At 52.2% G+C, this 10,478-nt stretch overlaps 1 pseudogene; it reads left to right on the top strand.

Annotated features, from left to right (window-relative positions):
* Positions 1-1,162: 1,162 nt before the first annotated feature.
* On the top strand, positions 1,163-9,950 carry LOC140850428 (stromal cell-derived factor 1-like; annotated as a pseudogene).
* Positions 9,951-10,478: the final 528 nt, after the last annotated feature.

Here is a 10,478-nt window from a genome sequence, read left to right as displayed (position 1 = left end):
CTGGGGTCACTGGCGAAATACAAAAGGATGCCCCTTCCTGCCAGCGCGGCGCGCACTCTCCCTCCCTGCTCCTTATGCACAAAACCCACTCTCCCTGCGGAGCCTCCCGGGGTGGCGGGCCTCTCGGCGTGTCCAGGGCGCGCCGACCGGCGGGCTAACGCTGCCACGCGACGACTCGGTGGGTGTAGTTCCCAGGACCAGAAAAGCTGACGCTAGAGCACAGGCCTGGGCTGGGGAGTAGGGGGCCTCCTTTCACCACTTTGGGTCGCACAGGGCCTGCACTGTAGAGGCAGAAATACTGAGGTTTGAACAATTATTTCTAGCTTCGTTTACTGAGTGCTATGTGTCACCCAGGATGCAGAGCGCTTCGCGGTGGTGGCGAGGAGACTCGCGGAGGATTCCCCCCGCTCCACTCGCAGGGAATATGCTTAGCCCGTTTCACAGTTGAGAGAGCATAGGTACAAAGGGTTAAGTAAATTCACGTATACTGAGCCTCAGGGGCGAACTGCTTTTGTTTCCTTCCTGGAGGGTAGCATTTTATTTTTCTTTTCTTTTATGTTACTGAAGAATAGTTGGCATACAATATTATATTAGTTTCTATTAGGTTCAGGTGTACAGCACAGTGATTCATTAATAAGCTCACCACAAAAGTGTGTTGACTAGCTGTCACCACACTAAGTTATTACGATACTGTTGACTCTATTCCCTATGCGGTACTTTCACCCCCCTGATTTATTTACTTTATAATTGGAAGTTCATTTTATAGCCTCAATTGACAGGTGAGAAAACTGAGGTTTGTCTAATAAGCGATGGCTTTGGCTTGGAATAGGAGTTCTGCCTGCAAACACCGGCCTCGTTCCTTGGGCCGAGCTTCTGAGGCGCTCTTAGTGAACCTGGGCCAGCGGTCGCCTAGGGTCCCACACTCCAGAAACAGGGAGCGCCGGCCCAGCTGGGTCTCAGCCCCGGCACCGACTGGTGTTTCGTTGGTTCTCATCCATCGCCCACCTATGGAACTCAGTCTGTCTGTCTGCAGAATGGGAACCGTGCCCAGCCCCGCAGCCCAGCCTTCTTGCGCGGCTGGTCCCTCGCCTGAGGTCAAGCTTGCAGAGTTCCCAGCCCCGCAGCCCAGCCTTCTTGCGCGGCTGGTCCCTCGCCTGAGGTCAAGCTTGCAGAGCAGGCCCCGCGCAACGTCAGCGGGTCAGAGCGCAGCAGCCCTGGTCACCCAGGTGCGGGAGGCGGAGGGAGGGAGGGGCTGGAGCCGGAGGAGCAGTCTGTGGGAGGGACGCTTGTCGGAGCCCCAGAAACGCGGGATGCGGCTCCAGGCCCGCCCCTCGCCGGGCCCCGCCTGCTGCCCTCTCCTCTAAACAGCCCCACGCTCGCTTCCCGCCTCTGCGCTTGCCCTTGCCGCCGCCGTGTCCGCTGCGCGTCCTCCAGCTGCCGGTGCCATGGATGCCAAGGTCATCGCCGTGCTGGCCCCTGTGCTGGCTGCGGTCTGTCTCAGCGACGGTGAATACGCTCGGCTGCGGAGACGGGGCAGACGCCGCGCCCCGCGCTCCGCGCCTGGAGCCAACCCGGTTCGCATTGCACTGCCTTGGGTAGGCTGGGCGGGCGCGGCGCTCAAGCCGGCGTAGCACCAGCCTTACGTGGCTCCGCGCTCCGCAGGGGCTGGGGTTTCCGGGGACCGCGCCGCCAGACCTCGAGCAAACAGCGGAGCGAGGTCGGTCAGGAAAACTGGCTAGGCGCGGAGGGCGCGGGTGTGGAAAGGAGCCCCGAGCTGCCGCTCACTGACCGGCCTGAGCCTTCCCGCGCCCGGCGGTTTCTGGGGCGCACGGGCTCCGAAGTTCCTCTGCGCTTGGTGCTGGAGGTGCAACTGGCGGTTCGTGCGGGAAAGCTCTTTGCAAAACGCTTTTCGCTTCGCTACTCGCTGGTCGCGGCCGTGCGATGGGGGCCGCTGCGCGGCGTCCACTCACGGTGATTCGGCCCTCGCTGCACCCGCCCAGCCAGTCTCCGCGCGCTTCGACCGGAGCAGCTGGAGGGTTTGGGCTGCCCGCCCGGCCGTGCTCTGCACAGCTCCGCAGCCCCCAGCGGCGGGCGACCCCGGTCACCAGAGAGAGCTCCAGGGGCCATGCAGATCGCGCAAGCGCCTCCGCAGCCCCGAAAACACCCCTGCAGGCAGGCGCCTTTGTCACCATTCAAGTGAGCACTCTCACCTCAGAGCGAGCGCTGCAGCGAAGCGAAGTTGGGTCACCCAGATATAGGCCACTGGGAAAGGTGGTGTCCCCCTTTCACCTGAGAGCTTTCTCTTTTGAAGCTTAAGAGAGAACTCGCTGTCCTTGCCACAGGACGCTGTTGCTGCAAACCAAAATAAACTGTCTGGACACACAAACAAAGCCATGTTAGGCCCCGCTACCCTGCTTGACTGTGAAGTTCGCAGCGAACTGCACAGGGTTGGAGGACACTGAGTGCTCTTAGCACGGTAAGCCTTGTCCTGTGCAGGAACCAGGCTCCTGAAGTGCGAGGCTGGGTTCCAGCCAGTGCCCCACTGTGGCATTCTGGGCTAGTGGCCCTGAAGCCAGTGTGGGCAAGGTGAGCATGCATGTGGCTTGGCCAGGTCCTGGACTAACAGGTTCAGGCTGAGCACCTGGGGAAGTGTTCTTTAAAAGTGTAGCAGTTGCTGGTCAGAGCTGCAGAGGGATCAGATCAAAGGCAATTCAGAATTTTCCTCCTAGCCAAAAAGGTATCCTAGGCTGTATCTCCAGGATACTTTTCTCCAGGAGTGGGACGTTAACAAACTGAGCATCTCCAGGACTCTGGGTGGGGCATTAACAAATCGAGTGGTCTGGTAGAATGGCTGTGTCATAATGCGCCTCTCTGGGGGAAATGGTGCTGTCCCTAGATGTCCCATCCTCCAGAGAGCTACAGAAAGGACTGGAATTTGGGGATCCAGGTCACTGAGTCCTGAGCTGGCATCACAGAGGGAGTGGGACCCTCACTGAGAGACTCCTTCTGACCCTGGGGAGGCTGCTTGGTGGCCACTCTGAGTTGCCTTCCTGGCAGCCAGGTGGCCAGGTCAGGGTCCTGGGCTCCAGGCTGGTTTGGTTTTCCTTGCATGTGTAGGTCAGAAAGCACTTTTGGCTCACAGAGTCCCACACTGCATTTTAGAGACACCTTAGCTCCAGCTCTGGCCCTTCCCCCACTTACTGACCTCAGCCAAGCAGCTGGTACCTTGGGTGCCCTGGGCTTCCAGGGGTTAAACCCAGTGTGGGCCCCATTCCCAGCCCTAGTGGGAAAGGTTGGCCCAGGCTCCTGTCTCTGCATTAGAAGGTTTTCAGGGAACTGCTCCAGAACATGGCCACATTAACCAGGTCCCAACACCAGGTAACATCTGGGCCAACTCTGCAGCCTGCCCAAACACCTTGTCATATCCCTAACAGTTGGAAAAGGTACTAATGTTCATAAAAAGCTAGAGAAAGGACTCCAGGTGGACATGGCACCACCAGGTGGATTCTTAGTAAAATCACTTGGTGTTCTGTCACTTTAAAAAACCTGTTGAAATTCCCCACTTGACAGGCCCACAACTGGGTCCTGGGAGCAGGAATAAGAATTGCCTTTGAAGGAAATGGATAATCCCAGGGGGGAGGGAAGGAAGAGGGAAGAAAGAAAAAGCTTGTGTTTTGAGCTCAGAATCAGCTTTGATTTCTGGCCTGATCTCCACTGCTTGGTCAGTGGAGCCAGAACAGCTTCTCTGAGACAGCAGAGCAGCAGCCCCCTTCCACCCCAGTGCTCACACTGTGTGCCTCTCAGCTCACTGCTGCTCTGGGACTGGGACCCATCCTGCCTCACCACGGGCCCCAGTCCTCCAGTCCCTGCTCAGCTCAGGAGGACCCATGAGAATTCCACGGAAACCTGGGGCAGGACACTGGTGGGAGACTGGCTCCTCCATTACCCAGGCCTCCCAGCCCTGGGGTCGCTTTCTCAAGTGATCTGGTTACAGGGCAGTACAGACTTCCCCTGCAGGGACCCAGTGCAGTTGCTAACAGCCTGGCACCTGCAGACTTTCTGGAGTTGGGTTGAGTGAAGGCTGCTCCCGTCCCTGGAGTCACTGGGCTCCCTGAAGCCTGGCTTTCTCCTTCCTAATTTTCCAAGTCCACTTTGGTCCTGGGAGGCCAAGTTATCTGCTTTTCCCTGGACATGGTGGCTAAATAGGCTGCTGCCCCCAGGCCATGTCTTATCAACTGAATGCTGCCTTTGGAAAGAAAAAGTTAAGAAGTCCCTCACTCACAAGCTTTCTTGTGGCTAACACAAGTCTCGAACTTCACCACCACCAGGAGGCCTCTGGGAGCTCTGTAAACAGGCAAACTTTTTTTTATACCTCTGGACTTAATATTCTCTGACATACATTTAAACCCTGACGAAAGTCTCACAGATTCAAATAATTTGGGGTATTAAGTAGGGCTTGGATAAAATCTGCAGAAAAGAAAAAAGCACACAAATCCCAGACCCCAGGCTTGCAATTCTAGATGTAAAGGGTGAGTGGTAGGTTCTGCAGAAGACCTGGCTAATTTACACTAATGAGTGTCAATTACTGCATTTTGCAAATTGGTAAATTGACAAAGATGTACTACAACCTTGGAGGCTGCAAAGCCCCTGCCTAGACAATGAAAGCCACATTTGACTCCAGCCTGATAATCTCCGGGACCTCAGGGAAGTGCTGGGGAGAAGGCGGCCTCTGCTGCTGGGATTCTTTTGGTGTGGCCTGGACTGAAGGTGGAGTGGGAAAGAAGACTGCAGGAGGGGATGGAGAGGGGGCGGCATTCCCAGGGTAGCTGCGGAGCTCCTGGGATGAGGCCCATGCCAGATGGGGGAGCAGAGAGAGCCAAGGAACCTCCTTCTTTCTACTCCCCTGACTAACAAGGTCTTTCTCAGTTGGCCCTGGGGGAGTTTATTTTGCAAAGAATAACCAGGACCTCAGTGCCTTAGACTGAAACATTTCTCTCCTGTGATTAACAGACTTTATCTTGACACACCTGTGCAGGTGGGCTTCTTATTTAGGTCCCTGCCTTCCTAGGTCTAGCTGTCCAAGGGCCTTTGCCCTCTGGCCCTGTGGAAGCTAAGTCTGAGCGTACCCAGAGCCCCCTAAGCTGCCCAAGAGTTCTTGGCACAGGTGTGCCCATGACTTACCCATCCCTCTTGATCCTGCCATCATTCTGCCTTCTGAGCCCTCGGCCCCTGGGCTGCAGACCCAGACACGTGTATCCTCAAGGCCTGGCAGGCCAACCAGCTCTTGTTCTCATTACCTCTTCTAGGGAAACCAGTCAGCATGAGCTACAGATGTCCTTGCCGATTCTTCGAGAGCCACATTGCCAGAGGCAAGATCAAGCATCTCAAATCCTCAACACCCCAAACTGTGCCCTTCAGATTGTGTAAGTCGGAACATCACCCTCCAGGAATGCTACTCCTGATGGGCATAGGAACAACTAACTGGCAGACTTGGGAGAGCTGGAGGAATGACATGCTGTGTCCAGCCCTGAGCTTGACTTAATCAGAGGCACATGTTCCTACCTCGAGGCCTCTGAGTGTGCCACCAGGCAGGAGCTTCAAAAGTCACTCCCCTGACCCTTGGTGCCCCGCTGTGCTCGTAGTGGTCCTCATCTCTTCTTCCCAAGTTTCCTCCCTGCAGGGCAGCAAATGGCAGTTGGCTGCCTCCAGCCTGGAGAAGCGTGGCCTTCACCCAAGTTTCTGCTGAAGGCCCAGCAAGTGAGCCAGCCCTTTACCAGTAATGGTTCTACCAGGTTGGGGGCTTCAGTGCTCTAAATTAGTCTTTCTTCACATAGCAAAACCTCACAAGACCCAAATTCTGTGTTAAGTCATCTTTAACCGTTTGGTGAAACCCAATATTTTCAGCTTACTTACCTACATGTTCTCAAATACAATACCCGAGATTTTGTTGTTTTGTTGGGGGGTTGATGGCAACTGTTAACATTTGATTTCCTTCAGGTGGGAAACAAGATAAACCCAAATCACACATACATAACATGCAAAGATCTGTCACCTGGGGCGCAGGAGGCTGGGTGAAGCTCAGGAAAAAAAGCCACACAGCAAGTGTAGTCGTGTATCTAGATGCCTGGGGGTGAGGCTTGGGGTTTCCTGGGGAGAGCTCATCCCCTGCAAAGTCCCAGTGCTGAAAATGAGACAGGAACACAGCAGTTAGAAAGAAAGCTGAATTTCCTGAAGGCTTTTCCACCCAACACCAGCGTTTTTTAAGGTTGATTTTCTCTTTTTTTTTTTCCCAGTCTTTGCTGCCTTGAATATGTTTTCATTTGCAATATGTTTTAGGCTGCTAGAAAATGAATGTTTTTTCACATAGTTTGTTTACAATAAAATTCTCTCCTTTGAGAGATAGTTCATCAGAGAGTGAATTTAGCCAGCATGTTTAAAAAATCAAATGAGACCGAGGAGCAGTCATTGAACTTGTAAAATCTCTCTGGAAACCATTTTCTGCCAAACTACCTACCCTGCCCCCACCTTGTGCCCCGTCCCTCTTGTCCTGCTTGCTCCCTTCTCTCCCCAGACTAAGGCAGGCAGTGCCTCTCATAGGTCTGCTACCTCCAAGGCTTACTCTGAAGTCTGTCTTCCATGTACTAGAAAGATGATCGAGCCAAAACTCTGCTGCTGTCACTGTCCTGTTTAAAACCCTCACAAGTCCCCATAACCTTGCAGATAAAATCCCCCTCCTTTGCGCTTCTCATCTGGCCACCTGCTTCTTGAGCATCCTGCCCCCTCTCTTCCTCCACACTCTCTGGACATTGGCTGGAAACTCCTGTTTCCCCCCACCCTTCCCTTCACTTGCTGGACTCCTACTCATCCTTCCAAAGCCAACTGAAATGTTCCCTGGCCACCCCATAAAGACGTTTCATTTTCCCATATTTCTGCAGTGGAGCTTGCCACACTCCTAAGCGCTGGGTTTCTCCAGCCTCCCTTGAATTCCTCCAGAACCCAAGCCTGTCAGGTGGGGCACTGGGCACCAGTGGGGGTCCTGACATGGGTGTCAGATGACTGAACAACGCTCAGACGACCACAGTGCCACCTTCTGTGCAGCTGCACACTGTTGCCTCTTCTGTTTTGGCAGGGCAAGGCTGAAGAACAACAATAGACAAGTGTGCATTGACCCGAAATTGAAGTGGATTCAGGAATACCTGGAGAAAGCTTTAAACAAGTAAGCACCACAGCCACAAAGGACTTCCCTCTAGATCCACTTGAGAAATTTAAAACCATGTGAGGGATGTGAAGGCAGAGGTGGGGGAAGGATAGCCTGAGTAGCAGCACCAGGTGTGCCTATGGGTAGCACACTGACCTGGGAACGGGCTGGAGGTTTGCCCAGCATGAAGACAATTGCATTTATCGTGTATTGCAGCTTGTATTCGCTCATGCCCTGTGCCCTTGCACACTGGCTGTCCTATAACTGGGGTTTTCTAAGAAATTGTATTATCCCAACTGCATTTCCCACCAGTCAGTTCCCTCATTATCATAACAGTCAGCATCATTTCATTACCCTTTTCTCAATCAATGATTACTTCAAGATCTGTACATGACTTGTTTTGGGGCTTCTCCTTTCTGCCCTGGGGATTCTGAGCACAGTTAGGTGATGGCCAAGCATGGAGCTCAGAAAAATGTCCCTCCTCCAGATGCCAAGGCTTGGAGGAGGACGGCAGGTGGCTCCTGCCAGGGCATCCCTCCTGAATGACAGCCAGGTGCTCCTAGCACTGAGTACTGCTAGGCAGCAGCCACCAGCTTTACCTGATCTTTCAAGCCAGCGAATCTGCAGGCTCCGTGTAGAAGCCGCTGTCACTGGGGACTGCACAGAGACCCTTTCCCGGTCATTCCCAGCCCTCTCCCTGCCTCCCACAGCATGCTTTCATGTCTCGCCTGCTTCTCATTTCTGTACTTGCTCAGCAGGAGGAGGGGGTTCACTGGGGCTCCTGCCCTGCAGCCCCCTCCTCCCTTTGGCCTCCCCTCCTGCCCAGGCCCTCTGTGAGAATCTTCCCTGGCCTCATCCACAATGGGGCTGGCCCTCCCCTGGGGAGTGTGAGATCATGACTCTCACACTTACATCCCAAGAAAGGCAACTCTTTGCAGAATCAGATGCCGTTTTCAATCTGAGAGCGTGCTTTGAGGAATTTGGATTCTGAGATTGCCTCATGGAGGCTCTCTATAAATTCTGAAGTTTCTGAAATCAGAAGTGAAAAAATAAATGAATAAATGAGCCTCTTGCCACTAACCCCTTCTCCTGAACCACAACAGTTAGGTTCCAGTCAGAGATGTTGGCAAGTTGAAATTTCTATGCATAAATGTGATCCACAGATGGGCCTGGTTGTATTTGAAACTTTTTGCAAGACATTTTTTAAATATATACTTTTTGTGCACATTTTTAAATGTTTCTTTAGAAAACAAATGTATTTCAGAATATATTTACAGTCGAGCAATTCATATATTTGAAGTGAAGCCATATGAATGTCAGTAGATTATGTTTCTCTATTGTCTTCAACTGAAATGTTCCCTGGCCACCCCAAAATACTCCCTCCTCTCCCCAGTCCTCCTAACATCCCCAATTTGTAAAGAAATAATGAACTATAAATGTGATTGCAGCTTTTTAATGTTAGCCACAGCGTATTTTTTCACTTGTATTAAGATTGTATCAAATGTGACATATGTACTAGCAATAAAATGCTAATTGTTTCATGGCATAAACCTCCTACTGTATGTGGGAATTTATTTACCTGAAATAAAACCCATTAGTTCAGACCCGGGGCTCACACACATGTCTGGAGTTGATGAAGAAATGCTGCTCTGCTGGCGGCTGCCTTAGACGCCTCTTGCTCGTTCACGTGTGAGGCCAGCACATGGGCCTTGCTCAGAAGCAGTTTAGATCTGTAACTCAAATTTTTGCCTCTTCTTTTAAAATTATTAAACCCAGTGGAAACAGCAGTGCAAGTTTTCTGAAGATTAATATGACTCACTAATTCCCCTTCTCTCCCTCCTCTCCCCAGTCCTCCTAACATCCCCATATAATCTCCAAAGACTCAATCCTCGTAATATCCAGTTTTCACATTTTACCATGCAAAAATCCCATAATTCCAGGCCATGGTTAATATCAAGCTTTCACAAAAACAGGTGGTCCTTCCACATAAATCATTAAATACCATTCAGCTTGAATCATTTTAATGTGACAGTCATGAGCCAGTTGCTCTAATAAAATTCTGCTGATCATCTCTCTCCCTTTCTTGCCAGAACAATTTCAGTCATTCCGAGGGGTGCCTATAGGCTCCAGAAAGGAGAAGGTGGAATCAAGCCACCTTCTTTCTCCAGATGGCTGTGTGAATACTGGGCCTCCAAACTCCAAAAAGCATTATTCTATTTGAAATGCAGGGTTTTTGTAGTTCAAGTGAAGAGTTCAGCTCTGCACTGAGAAGGAATGAAGCCCAAGGAGGCCAGGTTGAGTAAGATAATTGACCAAGTCCAGCCTGGTGCCTGGGGTGTGATGTGAATTTCACCTCTTGAAGGTGCATTTCTTCCCTGTTTGGAAGCCTTGGGCAATAGTTGGGGCCAGCCTCAGCTTGGTAAATTGGCAGTTGCTCTAAGCAGTTCACAGCTATTGTGGAAACCCCTCTAAGCTTATTTTTTGAGTGGGAGAAAATGTCTGATTTCTGTTAATGAAGTACTGATGGACAGTGTTTTGCCCAGGGGCCTCCAGGCAGGGGACTGAAGAAAACAAATGGTCCAGTGTTAAATGTTATGCAGACTGACACAGTTCTTGTGTATTTCAACATCATTAATGGTTCTACTAATTTTATCTAAGGGGGCGCAGAGAAGAAAAAGTAGGGAAAAAAGACAAGATAGGAAAAAACAAGCGACAGAAGAAGAGAAAGGCTGCCCAGAAAAGGAAAAACTAGTTATCTGCCACCTCGAGTTGGACCGCAGTGCCCTCTGCTCTTGTCTCTCTGGCGCCCTGTAAAATTGCTCTACCCCTCCTCCGGGGAAGACCCTGCCCACTGGGCAGGCGCTCAGCCTTCCAAGGGGAAGCAGTGCTTTGCCACCCCTGTGGCCCCACTGGCTCCTGCATTTATGTGCTTTTTACGGCCCTTCCTGATCCACTAAGGTATGGAGAAAGTAGTTGTGCAGAGACTGGTGTTGGGGTCTGAGATGTGGAGCCCGCTCGGGACTCTAGGACAGCCGGGACTCCATCTCGAGCGGCCTGGGGTCTCTGGCATCACCGGGGATGCTGAGCCTTCCACGGACACAACGCCCTCTCTCTTGGGAGGCACAGGATGGTTCCGGAGCTCACACAGCTCCATGAGGCCTATGCCTTCTGCCTTCTTCCCTCTTGTTTTCCTCCGCAGGTTCTGCCCATCACGGCCTTGTAGAGGCAGAGCTGGCTGTGGCCATGCCACTAGGTGATAACTGACCCCTTTTCCCAAGCA

Source organism: Manis javanica, chromosome 7 (assembly GCF_040802235.1).
Source record: "Manis javanica isolate MJ-LG chromosome 7, MJ_LKY, whole genome shotgun sequence".
NCBI classification, from domain to species: Eukaryota; Metazoa; Chordata; class Mammalia; order Pholidota; family Manidae; genus Manis; species Manis javanica.
Note: the sequence above shows the minus strand (reverse complement) of the source record. Positions and strands in the feature narration are given on the sequence as shown.